We start from the raw sequence: 19,928 nt of genomic DNA on the forward strand, positions 1-19,928 counted from the left end.
ACAAGTGATAAATATAATCTATTAAAAACCTATTAATTTCTGATGGCTCACCATGAAGTTGTATTTAGCCTGTTTAGGTCATCAAAACACTGTTTTTCATGCTAACAAGTTCTTGCCATGGATAGAAGAATATGTGCTCCATCTTGTCTAATGCCACTGTTATTTGTATCTATTTATTTATTTTAAACATGAATAATGTTGGAGTCACCTTAACCAAAGCACCTCCTATTAGCTGGTACTTCAACAGTCCAGAGCTCCCTGAACAAGAGTCATCTAATATAAGGAATATGGCATTGAAGCCTCTGACTCACCAAGTGACATCCTCTGTCCAGAAATATTTGCCTGTAACCTTACTGGTGCTCAAACATAATTCTAACCATAGCACTACCCATAGCACACAAACCAAACACTGCTGTGCTCTCCTGACCACCTGTGAAAGCCTACATGTACACGAGCCTAGTACATACAAAAGCACTAACAAAAAATGTGATCTGTCAACACTGGTCCAAACTCGCTGTTAACCTGAAAATCCTCCTTATGGCCTAGACATAAGCACAGGTGTGCTTAAAACACAAAAAACGAGACAGTGGAGGAACAAAGAGGCTGCTGGTAACAGCTAATAAGGACATTCGAGACCAGTAGCTGTGTGGGTATATCAATAAGAAAGACACACAGTTCTGAAGAAGTTCCTCATTTCCGAGCCCTGCTTGTGTGAAGACTGTTTACTTGATCTTGTGAATAGAGGTATTATTACCTGGAGCATCTGTATCTCATATGGTACACAGTAAGGGAGCTGTTTCTCATAAAGTGCAGATAAACACTTACTTGATGAATATTGTGGCTGTAGTCTAGCAAGGCTGAAGGAGAAGCTAGACTTGACAGCTGAGCTGATGCAATAGCTCATGGCTGACAGGAAAGAGTCCTACCCATTCCTCTCTGTGGAACCTTTTTTAGGTCCTGCTCCCCTAGTGACCCAGTCAGATGACTTAACCGGTAGTAAATATTCCTTTTATATTTTCTGGGTATGCTTTCCAGGAGATGCCAGAATCAAAAATAAAAAAAAAACAAACAAAAAGGCACAGGATCTTATGATCTGGAAAGGGATCAACCCATCTGGCTAACACAGGAGGTAAGCTCAACTTGATTGTCATCCCCATGTCTGGCAATGCCGGCATGACAGAGAGGAGGGGTGTGTTGTGGAGGGAGGGATCAGGCTCCCACATTCCCCTGCTGTACACTACCTCCAACTTTTTGTCCTCAGCATCCTTCTAGTGAATGAGGTGCAGAAGGTAAAGCATGCAGAAAGACAGAAAAACTCCAGAGTACCTTTCATAAATCTGTTTATTTTAAATGGGTTCTTGCTTGTGCTGTTTGAATTCTACTTGAAGAACACAGCAAGAAGCCAGTTTCTCCAACAGCTCTGGCTACCACCTGGGAAAAAAAAAACTTGCAATAGGCTGTGGTGCAAGTAGGGTTCCTCTCCCTGCTGTTTATGGCTGGCAGGACAACAATACAGGGGTCATCTTGTGGGACCAATGAGAATTATTATAAAGGAAAGCAAAATACCCAGTAAAAGCAACATCTGCATCAAGGTCTTCACAGAGAGCTTCAAGCTCTCTTCATGTTAGGTTGGAAGGTGATCACTACTCATTGCTCTCTGCATGGTATCTGTGAATTCACATTCAGAACACTGCTGTTAGTACTGAAACTGTGCTATTGTGCTACTGTCCAGAGTTTGTTCAGTGTCACTTCAAGATGAGAGGTATGTGTCAACACTGCCTTCAATATTAAAACTCTTCAAACTATGAGATGCTGAAGCCTTAGGGTATTACACTAATGCTACGTGCTTCACACAGATCATTGGGAAGATATAACCGTAGGTAACTGACAACTTCTCTCCCTCCTTTCCATCAAAAGACTGCAAGACAAGTCTCTGTTCTGTCCCTTCACCAGCTTTGGCAATGGAGAAGACACCTTAGTAAAAACAGCAAGTCAGCAGGGTCAAGCAATGGCACAAAGAAAAAGAATTCTTAGGTTTATCTTTTTGCTGCTTGCTGGAAACAGCAGGTTTAAGAACAAGTCTATCCAGAAGAAAGAGATCTACCTCCAAATGCTTGAGAGAAGGAAAAGTATTTTGTCCTCTTAAGAGATCTAGACTCCAGGACCTAAAAATATGCTCAGTGAAACTATGTTATCAAGGCTGTGTTACAAATACAGGGTAGTAATGTTCTTGTCCTTCTCTGCCATAAGTAATTCTTGAGCATTAGCAGCCTCCAGCATAAGCAAACAAAGAGAGAACAGCAGTTCAGCCCTTAGAAAGGGGGGCAGATCAGCTGGAAGTTAAGTTTACAGTCATCTGGGCAAAGAGCTAGAGGTTAAGCATGCATACATTTCAAATCTGAGACTGCTCATGAAAGACCAGCTGGCAGCTAAATGTTTTCCTGAAGCTTCCCACAGGAAGAGAAGGAAAATATCCTCCTTTTGTCTGGCAAAACTAATCACTGTAATCAAAGCTGGAGTTTAAATGGCTTGCAAAACTGTTCCCAACTTCCAGGGCTGCCAGCCCCAAAGCACTGAAGAGTCATGAATCAGGTCCCACCAAGATCAAGTCTTTTCTTGCTGAATTTTGATCACTTACGAATTTATATTTAGATGTGTTCCTCTGTGATAAGGAGAACTCAATACTTTGCTGTGACTTGTAGTTATCATAAATATAAAAATCAAAGCAACCCATGACAGCTGTTTGAAGAAAGCCTGAAAACAAATAAATTCAAGAATGCAGAGGAAAGAAAACCCGCAGTGACTGCAAAGACACTTTCAGCAAATATGCTGGTTAGGTAAACAGGAGTCCAAGCAGCACATAAAACTGAAATGATCTGTATAAATAAGATAATCAAAACATATTTTCACCCACATCTCACAGGTAGAGATCTAAAGAAGCTCATGAATTTTATTCCACTGCTGCTCTTCTGGACAATGAGAGCACTCTTGGAATAACAAGTGAGCTCTACACAGACCTGAGATGCTGTGGATGATCACAGGAATGAAGGTCAGGAAAGAGGACTAAACCAGACCACACTTTTCCATCAATCCACCTGATCTTCCCTCCCAGGCTACTCATCCATTCTATGCCATGCTGTCAGTTTTTGGCATGTAGGCATGTGTTTCCAAAGGTAAGTGGCAGGGCACTGGAAGAACCTCCCTTCTTATATTTCTCTTTCTTCCCACTCTCCAGCAATGTCTGCAAGCGTGTTCAAGAAATAATTTAGCTAAAGGACAGAGAAAATACTCTAACAGAAAATTAATACAGTAATATAATTACTTAACAGACAGTTAACATCTCAAGCCACGTTCAAGCATCCCAGCTTGCAAACACAGTATCATTCTAGATTGGCAATGCCAATCCATCTTGTCTTCTCCATTCAAATCCCATGTACCTGGCCAAGTGATACTCTCATTTCCTGAATGGAGGCCATTCGTACAGACTTTTAAACCAGGATAAAGTTTCCTGACATGGTATCATCCCTCCAGTGAAAAGCAAATGTCATCCTTTTCCCTTTACTGTTCTTCCCCAACTCACTCCGTGCAACCACTCTTAAACAGTAGTCCTGGCAAGAAGATTTCTGTTCAGGTAGTGATTCCGTTTTGGACAAGTCTTCAGATAAACTTCAGCACTGTGTTGCCTCTGTGGTATACTTTAAAACAGGTTGCATGCAAAAAGATCAAAAAAAAGTGGGGTAACAAGTGTTATAAAGGGGACTGAAGTATTTGAGTACAACATGACAGGTGTGTTAAGAATAATATGGATGGTCTTTTGTACTGGATATATACTCATGTGCTCTGGAAAAAGGAAGAACACCACACACTAAACACCACTACCTTCTAGCCTCCAGATTACTATTTCAGATTTGAAGTCTTACTCAAGCCATTAATTTTAGCAATGAATTGCTCCTAAAAGGAGATTTTGGTATGTTTCAATCTTGCAACACCTTTTAAAACTAAAGAACAAGAAGGTAACGTCCCCTGACATTCCCACATCTTGTATCATTGTTCACAAAACCGTATGGAAAGACTGTAGCATAATTAAAAGATCTTTAAGGTTTTCCTCCTTAGGAGTAGGATCAGTCTAGACTAAATCCTTAAAGGAAGTTCAAAGGCCACACACACACCTCTCATGGTAATCACATATACCAGGGAGGCACATTATCCGAATTGAGTCAGACCTATTTGTCTGTGGGCCTGAAACAGTAGCAGATGTCAAGTACAGAGCAGAGTTAGGCACAGACCGAGCAAATGGCTGGAAATGAGGATAAGGCAGAAACTCATCCCCCAAAGTATGTACAGTTTAAATGATTAAACATCCCAGGGACTTTGGGGAGACATGGGTTTTTACCTAGCAAAACAGTATCTGAGAGCATTTCACATCACGGCTCACCAGAAGGCAGCTGCGGCTCAGACTGTGCAGCTGTGTTGGGCACAGCTCTGTGGACATCCTTCACTGAAGTTGTGACACAAGCAGCAGCTTCTTTACTCCTGCAGTGAATAAGAGCTTTACTGCTGCAATGACTGGGGGTTTAAATTGCATTTGTGAGAGACTGTCTGCAAACTGTCCTCCAAACAAGCGGCCAGTGTTTCCAGGACAGGTTTCCCCATCTCCTGACACCTTTATTAGTCTCTTCAGTCTGCAGAGAACTTCCTGTCAGATTACATACAATCAGCACAAACAGGTCTCCTTGCCTGGAGCAGTAAGTGGCCCTATGGAGCTAAGCCATGCAGAAAACCCAGCCATGCTACTGAGTTTTCTCCACGCTGCTCTTGAACACCTCTGCACTGCTATCTCTGCACACATGTAAGAGCCCAATAAGGAAGCAGAGAGAGACACGCATACCACAAGGAAGAATTTATAACAAAGTTCTCTGGCTCTTCATGATAGTCATCTAAGGGAAACATCAATTTTGTTTACCACTGTGATGTGACATTTCACAGGCCACATCATATCCCTGCATACTTACCTTGATATATAACTGTCATTTTCAAGCCTCAGGCAGACAGCAGCCTTGCAGACAACAAATCCATGACCCCAGCTTCCATCCTGTTTATAGCATGTTGCAATGCTTTCTCAGAAAATGAAATATTTAGTAAAAGAAATGAAGAAAAAGCAGGTACTTTATTCAAGAGCTGATGGTCAAGGTAGGACAGCTCAACTACAAGCACTGCCACTGAAAATAATGTCACTATGAAAAAGCACATACACCAGGCTTAATTTGCATCCAACATGGCTCAGCAAAAATTTATGAGGAAAGAAAATCTGGTTAGCACAGTGATGCTGCATTTCTGGAGCCTGTTCTCTAGAGAGCAGGTTCAAATACATAGCAGCCACAGCCTTTTCTCGTTATTGGTCTCATACACTCCCAAGGCCTCTGCAAAAATCAGACATGCCCAGTGCTCAGAAGGATACCCATCATTAATAGTAAGTCAATCACAAATCACATCTGAAGAGTTTTCCCAGGGCTGCCCAGGAAACCTTGCATGCATCTGCTTGTACTATACAGTACTAAATCTGTGGGGATTTTACTATAGGAAAAACACACCACAGGGTTTTTTTTTGTTTTGTTTTATTGTTTTGCTGGGTTTTTTTTAAAGCCTTCTTCCATGTGAAAGTCAGCTTTTATGAGGTGGGTATGAAGCAATCTAGTCAAACCCTGGTCTGCACAAAGGCAGTGGGTGCCAATACTCCCCTTTTCCTGGGAGCAGGATCATTGCTTTAGCCAGTAACAGTCTCCCAATAAAGGGCATGAAACTGTGCAAGAAGAGAGAAGAAACAAGTTGTGAAGTCATATACAACAAAGTAATTCCTCTTAGTTCAGGTGTGCCTCTAGAAGCAGGCAGCACAGGGAACAAAAATACACTTAACAAAGGCCACCACAAACCACTCCAGTATGCAGGATGACAGCGTGAGCTGGTGTCCTAAGGTTATAACCAAGCGCACGAAAGGCACCTCAGGCGAGAGAGCTCCTGTCACTACGGCCTGCACAACAGGGTTTTAGTTTTTCAAGCCACGTCTCGCAGAACCCCCGGTGCTGGCGCGGACAGCTGGGCTCCGGCAGCAGCCGCTGGCTGGCAGCACGCCGGCAGCACCACGCTACTGGGTCGTCTCTCCCGGGATCTGGGCTGGATCCGTTCTGGGCCGCGGACTCCCCCCGCCGCCATCCAGCATGTTCCGTCCCGGCAGCCGCAGCTTGCCTAATAAGGCCACACGCGAGTTGACTGGCTGGCGGGGAGGTCACCCAGTGTTTATACCTTGCGCGGCGGCAGCTGGAGCCTGCCTGCCTGACCACCTACCCACCAGGCCCCGCTGGCCCCCCTCAGCCGCTGGGCACCGCCAGCAGGGCCTGCCCCTCGGCACCATCAGCCCCGGAGCTCTGGCTGCTCCCACGAGGGAGGGTGAGCTCAGCCAGTAACTCGCTGCCGAGGGAGATGTACTTCGGTTATACCAGAGGCAGAGCGAAAGTGCAGCGAGTTCAGGTACAGCTTTTCGCCGCAGCACATTTTAGGACCAATAGGCTGGAAAAAATAATCAGGTTTCTCGCTGCATGAGTTGCTTGAAAGTAGGGCAGCAGCGCGGGGATAAACAGCCACCTTCACAGTGCCGAGTGGCTGACAGGTACTTGTCAAACATCAGAACCAAGGGAACTAGATGAAAGCAAGGTGCAGATACTCATCTGAACACTACTACTTAATTATTTAATGCTTTTTATCACTTACGGTAAGATTCACTGCAAGTCAGACAGGTGGCTTCAAAAGTAATGACTTACTGTCCCCAAAATAGCTGTATCTAGCAAAAAAACCCCAACCCTTGCTTCTGCTGTTCACTGTCTCTGCTGTGATTCAGACTAGTTTTTCCTTTATACCTTAAGGTAATCTCAAGATGCTCGATTTGGACCCCATCCTATTCTCTTTCCCAGCACAGAGTCTACTAGGAAAGCCGGGAGACCGCACCCTGGTTAGAGCCGGCAGAGAGAGGAGAGCCGCACAGATCACCCCCTCCAAGCGCTGCTCAGAATGGCTTTTTCCCTGCAGGTCAGTACAGGCAGTGCATTTCTGTCCTTTATTCCCACCCGTGACTGGCACTGAACAGTAAAATACCAGGACAGTTCGGATGTTACTTGTACCTTGATATTTCTAAAATTGGCATCCAATTTCGTAAGCACTTTGCTGTCTTCAATGAAGCATCCCCAGTGAGGGCAAGACCAGAGGAGCTGGCAAGACTGTCTCCAGGCAGCAGGGACAGGCACAGGGAGTACAGGTCTATGGGAGGTTGCTGGGCAGCAAACTATCCTGCCCATAGTCCTGGAGACTTGTAGTTCTTGTATTTTGTAAACTCCATGTCTTAGCTTCTCAGTACTAGCAAAACGATACCACCCTGCTGGGTATTTAAACCCTGTAAGGCTTGAATACCTGCCGAACACTATGAGATATAACAGTACATCTACCTGATATTTCTCACAGCTAGAAAAATCTCTTAACACACAGGGAGTAAAACTAAGCTGTGATTATCACCCCACTGAAAGAAATCAAACTACCACAGTTATGTCCTGTTTGTTCAATGAACCTGGGGTTCACATGATTATAATTAAAAGCATTAACATCTATGGCCAAATCACTCAATAGTGCATGTTTAAAAATGCAGCTGGGAATCATGCTAACAGTTTGGAGGCTTATTATTTTGGGATGAAGCTCTGCCTAGATGCACACACAGATCTTGGCTCAGAACTGCTGATTTTCTGCTCAAAGTCTATTCTCACCAAATACATGCTTCAGGAATACAAAGAAGTTGGGCACATGCATTCAGAAAAGGGCCAGTCAGACACAATTATACACAAGTAGTCCTAAAATAAGCTAATTTGCTTTGTGTCCCATTTGCTTAGATCAGCAGCACAGTATGCTCTTATGACTATAATCAATAATGAATGCTGCAGGAAACTAAACAACATATTAGGAATGAGATAAACTCAGTCATGGGTAGCAAGGCATTAGAACAGGTTGCCCAGAGAAGCTGTGGCTGCCCCATCCCTAGCAGTGCTCAAGGCCAGGTTGCACGAGGAGCAACCTCATCTAGTGGGAGGTGTCCCTGCCTGTGGCAGGGGGTCGACAGTAGATCTTGAAGAACCCTTCCAACCCAAATAGTATATAATTCTATGTGCACTAGACCTGTTAACAGAGTTTTAGGAAGAAGTCAGGATAACCCTGAACTATAGAAGTCAGTCAACACTTCACAGACATACAGGCTGGGATGAGAGAAAACCTACTGGGCTTGCACTACCTGCTAGAGGAAAAAGGTTCACCCATTTGTTTCTAGTCTCTCAGAGCGAGAGACACTGACAAACTCCTTTCTTAAAAAGGAGAATGTCAATAAACTTGGGCACACCCAGGAAAAAAAAAAATACTGACACTCTTACAGGTGACACAAGTTAATTTAGGACTGTTTGTGTGACTGCACACTAACAGTTGCTTTCAAATGCTTCTATGCTTTGTTTCAGTTTTAATCTTAAACAGGAGGTAAAGTAACAGTTGACTTTTCTCAATTCTAACACTCCATTTTCCATCTTTGCTCACAGACATTGAAAATTCCAAAGGACAGGATTGAGGAAGGAACTCCTGGGACATTTTAGAAACACAGCAGTATCTCCTCCACTGTGCTAAAGATGGAAAACAATGAAAAAAAATAGCATTTTTTAATCCATATTCTGAATACCTTATATGCAAAAGAACACCTAAGCAATAGGGAAGTCACCCTCACAAAGCAGAATGGCTTTTTCATTCCTCTACAATGCACGGTTTTGTACTCAGTTATACCTGTCTGGTGCAAAGCTACCAAGTAAAGTTCTTTCTCGAGGAACAGGGCAGAAATGTAATTTTGGCAAAATCTATGCATATCAAAGGTGATGCTGAAAGAACAGAGTAGTGGCTCACATAACTACTTAACTTTTAAATCAAAGTTGAAGATTTTTTTCCTCATACACTCCCCCAAACAGGCCACTTCCTCAGTAACCTTACAGGAGTCAACTGCCACCCCAGCCTTTAGTCACACGAGAGGAAATACATCTACCACATAATTGACAATCACCTGCTGCAGGCACACATTAACTGAGAAAACAGGAGGGGTTTCAGTGAGGTAACAAAGAGGTGTTCTTCCTGGTGTATAGATGGTCAGTTCAAGCTCAAAAGCAAAACCATCAGGACTTCGTTTAAATGAAATGTGGTGAGCAGAGAAACAGCTTACAAATGAAAGAACAAGGGCAGCTACTTGGGGAGCCAGGAGATCTGTTACAGTCTAGCTTTCTGGAACCACCGTGGGAAAATATAGAGGACAGCCCCCAATGCTGGTGCAACCTTGATGCCTGTGTGATGGCTGGAAGGGAAATGCATGGGCACACCACACCTTTTACTGTCACAGGGAAGGAGCTCAGCTCTACTTACCCCAAATTTCACGCATCTTCCTGAGACTAGGCTGCCATTCCAAGCTCTACTCCTTTTAGTCTCCTAGCTCTCATCACTGCCAATCCCCCTCTCCTGATTTTATTTCTGCTGACCTCTGCGTACTTCACCTTCCTCCTCCACCCCATACTAAGGGTAATCAGACCACACTCATCAGTATCGCTAAATCTACCTCTACTTCTACAAATCTCTACAGTATCTCTCCACATCTACCCCTAGCTATTCTCAGGCTCTCACTGCAGATTCTTCCATCAGAGACCCAGTCCCACCTCACTGGCTCTCTTTGCTCACTCTACCCCTCCCTAAACCAGGCCACCTAACGGAGCACAGTTTTGGTTTCCTTCTCCAGGAGGCTTCAGTAAAGGGCTGCCTAATTTAGCAGAGTTAGAATCATAAAATCATATGATTTTATCATATCATATCAACTGATCTGGGTTGGAAAGGACCTTCAAGATTATCTAGTTCCAACCCCTTGCCACAGGCAGGGACACTTGCCACTAGACCAGGTTCAAAGCCCTGTCCAACCTGGCCTTGAACACTGCCAGGGATGGAGCATCCACAGCTTCTATGGGTGACCTGTGCTAATGCCTCACCAACCTCACAGTGAAGAACTTCTATCTAGTCTAAATCTACCCTCTTTCAGTTTAAAGCCATTCCCCCTTGTCCTGTCACTACATTCCCTGGAAATAATCCCTCTCCAGCATTTTTTAGGCGCCCTTTATGTACTGGAAGGCTGCTCTAAGGTCTTCCTAGAGCCTTCTCTTCTCCAGGCTGAAAAAGCCCAGCTCTCTCAGCCAGTCTTCACAGGAGAGGTACTCCAGCCCTCTAATCATCCTTATGGCCCTCCTCTGGACTTGCTTCAACAGGTCCATGTCCTTCTTATGTACTTGATATTTACTCTCTCCTCTACTACACAAGATCTGGACACTGGAAACTAAACCTGCATTCATGAGACCTGAACCAACCTGGGGCACACAGAGCACACTATGGAGCAGGCCAACAACTGAAGTGCAATAGCGTAAGCATATACTGATAGTCTTGGACATTTTTCTTTTGCAGGTAAATTTCCTTCACCAGTCAACTTGTCTGTCCCATGAATAGCATTCCTTCACCAGTCAACCTGTCTGTCCCATGAATAGCATCAAAGGAACGCTGTGCTGTTTGAAGAGAGCCACTGAGCATATGTAATGGAAAAAGAAAACAGGCATCACTTAAAGAAAGGCCAGGCAGTGTGATCAAATCAGAGTTGGAAAGAATGAAGGTCTCCCTAGATGTCTTGATGGTCACTGGCTATTAAAGTAATATACTAACAACCAGCTACGTAAAGGTGCTAGACTAGGTCCTTGCAAGGCAGGCCTTACAACTCAGGTTTTGAAAATACACCTGCAGTAGTATTTGTCTAAAAGTGAAGCAAAACCACTGCTGAGGAATCCTGTATTAAAATCGGAGATGTGCACAATACAATGCTTCTTAGCCAGCAGGACACAGTGGGGCACAGCCCTGTGCCAGCTGATGCTACAAAATCATCAGTCGCTAGGGGCCTGTCATGTGTGAGCACAGTCTAGCACTGAGCCAAGTGTTCTGCTAGCACAGATGAGGCAGCAATATGTTCAGCTGCTGCAGGAAGACAACACTCAGGAGGGCTGCAAAAGCCAGCAGGGAAATGGGGCAAGTTCTGCAGCAAGACTTCTGTTTACTACTCACAGTTCTCAGGGGCAATAGGATCACAGAATCATGGAATACCAGATTGGAAGGGACCTCAAGGATCATATGGTCCAATCTATCTTAGTCTTTCCTGTCCAGATGAATCTTAGAAGTGTCCAACATCTGGGAATCTGTCACTTCCCTAGGGATATTATTCCAGTGGCTGATTGTTCTGAGTGCAAATAAATTTTCTCATATCTGATCAGAATCTCCCCAGGAGTAGCTTGTGCCCATTACCCTTCCTCTTTTCCATGTGACTCCTTGTAAAAAGGTAATCTCCATCTTCTTTGTATCCAACCTTTAAATACTGGAATACGGTGATAAGGTCTTCCTTCAGCTTTCTTTTCTCAAGGCTGAACAAACCCAGCTCTCTCAGCCTTTCCTCATATGACAGACTTCCCAGTCCTTTGATCATCTTTGTGGCCCTTCTCTGGACCCTCTCCAGCCTGTCCATGTCTCTTTTTGCATAGGAGGAACCAAAACTGGACACAGTATCCCAGATGTGGCCTGACAAGCACTGAGTAGAGTGGGATAATGACATCTCATCTCTGCTGGTGATGCCCTTGTTGATGCAAGCCAGCATCCTGTTAGCTGTCTTTGCTGCAGCTGCGCACTGTCCACTCATATTGAGCTTCTTTCCAGAGAGCTGCTCCCTAGCTAGGTCCATCCCAACCTGTGCTGCAGTCTTGGATTGTGCTTACTCATGTGCAAAACCTTACACTTCTCCCTGTTGAACTTCATTCGATTTTGTTAGCTCACTCTTCCAGCCTATAATAATAAGATAGAATAATCTAGACAAGCTTATTGTGCAGTGGGTCTCCCTTTTAAAGTGTCCACTTGTCTCCTCAGTTTGGTATCAGCAAACTCATCAGGACACACTTGATGCCACCTTCCGGATTACTTATGAAGATATTAAACAGCATTGGGTCCAACACTGATCCCTGGAGGACCCCACTAGTGACAGGCTGCCAGTTTGAAAAAGAGCTATTTATGACACCCTCTGGTTGTGGACAGCCAGTCAGTTCCTCACCCACCACACAGACCACTTGTCTAGATTATAACACATCAGTTTCTCTAGAAGAAGGCTGTGAGAAACCTTTCTTAGCCTTCTTCCAGTCTTCTGCAATGCCCCTCCATCTCCACAACTTCCCAAAGATTATGAAGAGCAGCCTCCCAGCGACATCAGCCAGCTCTTTTAACAGCCTCAGGTGGATATTGCCAGGGCCCATCGATTTGTAGGGGTCAAGCTCCTGTAATAGTTCCAATATGAACTCTTCCTTCACTGATGCTGGATCTGTGTTTGTATAAACCTTGGGTTTTGTTCCCAAGGCCAAATGTGCTGGTAAAGACAGAGGTGAAGAAAGTGTTGAGAATTTCTGCCTTTTTAGTGTTGTTGGTGACTTAATTCAGCTCTCCTGATTAACAGTGGGCCAATATTTTCCTACTGTTCCTGTTTGTTGTTTACGTACCTGAAGAACCTTTTCTTGTAGTTTTTAATACCTCTTGTCAGTTTCAATTCAACTTGAGGTTTTGCTTTCCTAAGTGCATCTCTGCACACCCTGGCAATGCCCTTGTAGTTCTCAACAGGTATTCATTTTTCCATATGTGGCACACTTCTCTTTTGGTTTTGAGCAGATTCAGAAGCTTGCAGTTTAGCCAAGGGGGTTTCTTGCCCCACCTATTTCCCTTATCTTGAAAGGGAACAAACTGGTTTTGTGCTTCCAATAGAGCATTCTTGAACATCTCCCAGCACTTTTGCTCCTTTATCCTCCATGGAAGCTTCCCATGGAATCCCTCCCAGCTGAGCTCTGAATGAGTTCAAGTTTGCTCTTTTAAAATCTAAAACTCTGGTCTTCATACTAACCTTCAGCATAGTCAGCCAGATCCCAAACTACTGTGATCACCACAGCTAACACTGGCACTAGCCGAGATACTACAAAGCAGCTTTTCCTGCTTTGTGAGTAGCAACTCCAGCAGTGCCTCATTCCTGGTTGGCACGTCTAACATCTTTTTGAGGAAGCAGTCCTCTAGGCATTCCAGGAACTTGATGGATGACATTTGAGCTGCTGTATTGTTCTTCCAACAATTGAGATGTTACAAGCCTTGGGGAATTTTGGGGTGCATGGACCCTGAGAAGCTTCACTGTTAAAGTACTCCACCATCCTCCCAGTCTCCACAGCCACAGCTAAGGCTGCTCCCACAGTTTGCAATCCGAGCAGTAAAGAGCAATTCTGTGTGAGTTTCAGCACCTTAAGAAAGCACATATGGGAGACATACACAAATTCACTGAAATGCACCTACCTTATTGTCAGCACAGTGTCCTACTCACAGTGTGTGCAGAAAGGTATTCTCATAGCATGAAAATAGTCGTTCTTTCTACGGCAAGGAGCCTCCATGTGCCATTTGGGACCTTTATTTCGGCACACCATCACTACTGGCACATTTACTATTGAGTTCTATATCAATGCCTTGCATAAAGGATTTTGAAGTCCAAGAAAGATGCTTGTTTTCCTCACTGCCTTTCTATACCTGGTCTGATTTTTATAAGTGCTAGTGGAAGAACTGAATAAAATTAAGCAGTAGAAGAGCTAGGTAATCCAGCAGTTTATCTAAATAAATTATTTAGTAATTTGTATTGCACTTAAGCATACACACGTCTTCCTTTGACTTATAAAAATAATAATTCTTAAATAGTAAACAGAAAAAAAGCTCAGTCAATGCTACAATTCAAGACATTTAGATTATCTTGTAAGTGTATTGTTTGCCAATGGCCTTAAGTCAAACTACAGCAGAGTTTTAAACTCCCATGGAAAGTATGCCTGCATTAAAGCTAACTACAAGAAACTTGAACAACTTGACAGCATGTGGCCATACATGAGATCACTGTGAAAAGCTGCAGTGTTTTCTTCAGTTCTTTATTTTTGTTTCCTGGGAAGTTTGAAACTGTAATTAGCAGCTTATACCCAAAGTCTGGATGTCAAGACAGCACAAACTGGAGTCCAGGAGTTGCATTAGCTCACAGTATGCAGCAAAATAACAAAATCCTATCCAAGGAGATCCAGAACACTAGAATGATGTTTAATGAAGGCTGAACAAAACTAGAGGATTGCTTCTAGAGAGGACACTACATAGGGATTTCACTTGGAAATCATAACTTCATTTTTATAGTCAAATTCTCACTCTCTTCCCTCAAGGGTATACGTGTGTGTGAAACTATTCTATTAAACAGTTTGGCATATGTAAGTTCTTAGCTAGTTCCTTTTCTGAGAGCTTTTTGTTTGCCAAGAATTTTCTGTATTTCTTGCAAGTCATTATGAGAAATGGTGTGAGAGCATCCAGCTTCTGATATTTGAAGGGTCTGAGAGTGTGTAAAAGCCATCTAAATAGAAACTAGATTTTACAAAATGTTCGCAGGAAAAAAGTTTGCTAGGTTGGGATATTTTTTGAAGATATTTTTTTCATCTATTGACTGTAAGAAAATTTTCTGTTGAAATGAGCTCGCAACTCTCTGAAAGAGTCCTATTCACCTATCCCATCTTTCTGTCCTGTAATTTGGGAAGCAAAGAAAAGCAGAAGACAGGCAGCCGGGTAGGTAACCTTGAACAATTACTTCCAAACATAGAAAGGCAGGGAAGAGAAGGGAGGAGACTAAGGGATGCCAAGGTGAATCAGCACCAGGAATGACAGAAATCTACGTTGGTGTAGACCACTGCCTTGTTTTATTTAGAAGGTTATTATTTAGCATAAGCAGTTATTTCTCTGTGCTAGTGATAAACTATTAGTTGCGGTGCTTCCTTTCTATGGGTGAAGCATGCCACTGAGAGTGTTCCACATTCAATACTTTGTGGCAAATAGCAGTAACATCCAGCAACACACTGTTAAATACTGTAACAAAATTATCCCTTCCCCAGAAAAATAAAACTTACATTTTATTCCTATTTCCTTATCTAAAGACTTAACAACTCCAGTTCACAGACATTTTTCCCCCTTAATATTTTAGATTGAGAAGAAAATAAGTAAGTGTGGGGTCCATACAAGATACTTCAGTTTTCAAGTTTAGAGACTGGAACAGGATGTGGGCGTCCTTTCAGTTACCCTTACAAAGAGATAGGGTTTGGAAAATAATATGGTAAGAAGAACCCTGAACAGATTTCATGTCTCCTTGTGTCACAATAACATATAGCTATACCCATCTCCATCTTCTAGAACTGCTACAAATACTTTTTCCCTCCTCCCCCCATCGAGTGTCATGCCAATTTATTCGCCGTCTTTCCAAGCACTGGCAGTATTAATTTATAAGGATGGAATCCTATAAATACTCTTATTCCAATTTTACCTTTGCTCTAACTACAGAGCATGCTGGTTACCTCTGCCATAGATAAAAGCTACTTACACAATGTGCAGCCAATATCCAAACACAGCCCTTATCTGTTAGAACTGAGCCACCATACTCCATTAAGCTCCAGTTAGATTACAGTTTTTAGTGTGAGGTGTCCCTGCCCATGGCACAGGGGTTGGAGCTAGGTGATATTAAGGTCCCTTTCAACCCTAACTATTCTATGATTCTATGATTCTGTATCAAAAATTATTTGAATGCCTACTGCTGCTACTCCTTTTGGTCAAATATTGAAACACTATATTAGTTTTAGCTTCTAATATTACTTTCCCTGTGAATTTGCTATACAGAAGCAATACTCAAGCCATCCAACATCTCAAGGCCAGTCTTAGGTTGATTTGGTGTCCAGCTTAGGTTTTTAAGAAATCTCTTGAGACCCATTAGAGGTTTACAAAGCAGTGGTACTGCTACTAAAGTGGTGGTGGTGAAGGACATTCACAACTAATTCAGGCATTTTCTTGAAAAATTTGAAAGCAGAACACAAAAACCTTGGCTCCCACGCTTGCCAACTGACCAAAGACTTAGTGACTGAAGTACCATGTGAAAGGGATGTTTTAACATACCTTAGTCTTTGAAAGTTTTTGTACAACTGCCTTTAAGGACACCAAGACACAGATATGCCATATCCTACAACATCAAGGATCAGAGAAGATGCTGTGGTCTCTCCCTCAAAATATCCTACTTGCTGTTAAATGGCTCCAATGCATGACAACTTTTTTCAAACTGTTGGTTCAGCAGGTTGGAGGAAGCTGCCTTCTGGCAGAGAAAGACAAATGCCAGCACAGGTATACCCCTTTCCTGGCAAGTAGTTTATCTAAATAAGATTAAACTTTTCTGACCTCCTCCACCTACCCAGAGCTTGGGATAAATGAAAGGGTTACGTATCCAGCCCCTCTGGTACTAACAGGACATAGCAGAGTAAACAGCTCTGCCCTCTTAATATACAGCAGTGGAACTCAGAAAACAAACAAACAAACAAACCAAAAAAAAAAACCAACAAAAACAAACAAACAAACAACAGGCAGACTCCTGACACCACTCAAACAACATCAGCTGTTTTGAGCATTATCATTGATAATGGAAGTCAGTTTTGCATGAGAAAGCCAGATACCATAACTTTAAAAGCAACTGTTAATACATACAGAGGTTAATTTACAGGATGTTTGTACAGCCCATTAAAAAGAACTAAGAAGTCAGATGAACAAGTTAGAAGATGAGCAAGTTAGAAGATAATGACTTCTACTTTAACAGGTTTAATCTGGCATTGCTTTAACTATAATACTAATCACTTTATGATACAGCTCTAAAGAAAAACATTGAACAGCCCTAGAAAAAGAACACTGAATAGTTTTCCTCCTGCTCTCCAGTACGGCATACATCAACAGTATACACTACATCGGATATGTATTGAAACCACGCTGATAAAACATCCTACTTCAAAGCTTAAAACCAGCACATTGCCAGCTCTATTAACAGCACAAGTAAAACATCTATCATTCTGTAAAGGCTTGAAATTGTTTTTTTAATATTTCAATTCTAAATTTGGCTCCTGCTTAAGGAAAATAATAATTAAAAATTCTAGGATCAGGTCTTCTTGTTAGAATAGATTTGATCTGATTTAAGAAGTAAATACTTTGTACACACAATAGAGGGGTTTTGTTTATTTATTTTTGGTTGGTTTTTTTTTTCTTTCTGCTATTACCTTTACAACTGTGAACTGACTATTGGGCAACTTCTTGAGTTACCAATATAGGCAAAGGATGGAAACCCATTCACAAAGAATGTCTGAAACTAGATTTGCCCAATAAAGTTATTTTAGATAAACCTAACTCTATTTGTCTAGAAACGACTGATTTTGCAGTCTTGATTCTCAAACAAAAGCCTACAGAAATACAACCTTCCAAAGAGAAGACAAATAACTAAAATTTCCTAGTTCCCCCAGCTACCACAAACAGCCATGGGCTCCTCAGGTACTGGTTTTATAGCCTCCCCCTGTTGAACAGGCTGTAAACTCCTTATTTCTTTCTCCCGTAAAACAATCACTTTCTCACCCTCCCCTCTCCACTGAAGGAATACCATACCAGCAAGCTCTTCTTTGACAGTTCAATGTATGGCTGATTAAACTAAGTAGTTTTTCATAACTTCTGTTTAACCTTGAAATCTGCTGCTTCTATTTCAGGCCTGATGAAGTGCTGGTGTGCCTGCAAGCTTGTCTCATTTTTTCCCCCCATACCAGCTGGTCTAATAAATTACCTCTTCCTAACAACCTCATGTTAGCCATGTCCTTAGATCATACACAGCAAAACACCATTATGTCACTTCAAACTTGTATTAAACCCTGACAAAGAGTAATTCTGGTTTAAGAAATAATAAAAACCAAAGTCACCCGAACAACTACCTTGCATTGTAAAGGTAGTTGTTCAACTTCTCCACTCATCACATACAAGATAGTCTATATGCAAGGAAAGGCTCACTTACTAAGTACCTTCCAGCAACACAAGCATTTTCTGTTTAAGCTGCTCTCAATGTAAAAAACAAACAAACAAAAGAAATACATCGATTGGACATTTTAGCAAGTTTGAGGTGACTCCAGGGCTGATGGTTAGGTTCCTAAACTGTCTGCTATAGAGCATGAGTTCAAAACAACCAGTTTCCATGATTTACATTTCAAAGCAACTTTTCCCCTTAATTTGAGAAAAGGAAGTGAGGTGGGGAGTGTGAGGAAGGAACAGTTTGCTGCAGATAAATCACCTCTTTTCAGTCCATGGGTATAAGGTCTTTTTTTTTTTTAAGGTCTGGCAGTTGGAGGCTTAACTCCCCTTTCAGACATGCCTTTATTTGGAAACAGTGCAGGAGCAGGGAGGGCTTTTTCATAAATACTGCCTGGCCACATGCAAACAGCAACTTGATAAAATGAGTGGCAGCTCTGCACAGTCAATACAGCCATATGCTCCTCTAACTGCCCCTGGACAGAAAAACAGATGTAGAGTTTACAGTTTGAAAAAAAACAAACAAAAAACACCCCTTTGTAACTGCTTATTAATCATTAAAGGAAAGAGGGGAATTCTGGTCTCTGCTTTTAGAAAGGGACCAGAGCCCCATATAAATCCTGCAAAGCTTGAAGTTCACACAGTTATACTCCTTAGGACACTAATTGCCTGCACCACAGTGCTATCTTCAGGACTGCAGCGTGTTTGCTCTTGAGAGCAAGCACTGGCTTCACACAAGAGGGCACAGTCCTATGAAATGGGCAGGCAGCACTGGTTATGAAATGAGAGGGGGACAGGGAGCTAACTGAAGTGCTGGTAAATGACTGGATATGAAGCTTCAAATCAGGCACCATCAGTGTACCAAAAAGCAGGACTGAGTCACAGCTCACACACTGATTGGTGTTAGTGCTTGTCTATTTACTGCAATACCTGCAAGATGGCTCCTCGAGATCACATCCCCCTTCTTCCCACAGGCAGAGACTATTTTTACACAGCCATTGACCAGCTCACTTTGACAAAAATAACCGGAACTAAAACTTGAGGCCAGCCATCTTCCTGATGCTCCTGTCTTCCAGGAGGCTCAGGAACGTTAGCAGCAGAGAAGACCAGGTGAGAAGAGGTGACCCCAAGAATTTGAAGTTACAACCTGACATGAAGTGCAACACCAGGATCTCTTTGCATTTCCTTTCTCCACACTGCTTTCTCTCACACCAAGAAATGCTCCCAGCTAGAAAAGTTACAATACCTTCATCAGTTTTTCTTTTGGAAGAAGAAAAAAAGCAAAAAAGGACTCAATCAAGTTCCATTCAGGTTTTCATCCACATCTTCTTCCTCTCAGATACTGCCAAGGTCAGACACAAGAACCATACAAAAAGGTATCAAAGCAGAACAGCAAGAGGAGCTTATCTATTTAAAGGTACTTTCATTTTCTTCAGAAAAAGAACTGTTGTTCCAGAAGTTAAAGTTTACATTCTGCACAATCTTTAGCTTGGATTATCCCCTATGTTTCTCCTGAAGCACTGGGTTAGTGCTGCTGAGCTGAGGAGAAAATGTCCACTTTATTGCAGATGCCTAACACTGGTGATGTGTGGACCATCACCACCATGTCAGTCTCCCATTTCCAACCTTCCTGGACCACAGGGTCCATGGAAACACAGATGACAGAATGATAGAAACCATTCACATCCATCCTCTGATGGATGGCTGATGTGATTATATCAGTCCTTAGGCCTGTGCATACTGCTCATCTTGAAAGATTAGAATCCCAAAGAATCTCTTGAACCACATGTGGTCTGCATCTGCATGAAAATAGAGATTCCCCATCTAGAAAGTCTGAACAA

At 42.6% G+C, this 19,928-nt stretch overlaps 1 protein-coding gene and 1 long non-coding RNA gene across 23 annotated transcripts in view; one reads left to right on the plus strand and one right to left on the minus strand.

The window, feature by feature from the left end:
* SVIL (supervillin) overlaps positions 1-19,928 on the minus strand; it is a 142,917-nt gene that overhangs the window by 74,850 nt on the left and 48,139 nt on the right. The window lies entirely within an intron of this gene.
* On the plus strand, positions 5,639-10,774 carry LOC133209656 (uncharacterized). Its single transcript, XR_009724722.1, has 3 exons — positions 5,639-5,937; positions 6,918-7,084; positions 10,600-10,774. It is a non-coding gene; the product is annotated as an uncharacterized LOC133209656 (long non-coding RNA).

This window comes from Neopsephotus bourkii, unplaced genomic scaffold, assembly GCF_033783945.1.
Source record: "Neopsephotus bourkii isolate Nb327-2 ecotype Australia unplaced genomic scaffold, CSIRO-AGI_Nbou_v1 NB_53, whole genome shotgun sequence".
Classification (NCBI taxonomy): Eukaryota; Metazoa; Chordata; class Aves; order Psittaciformes; family Psittacidae; genus Neopsephotus; species Neopsephotus bourkii.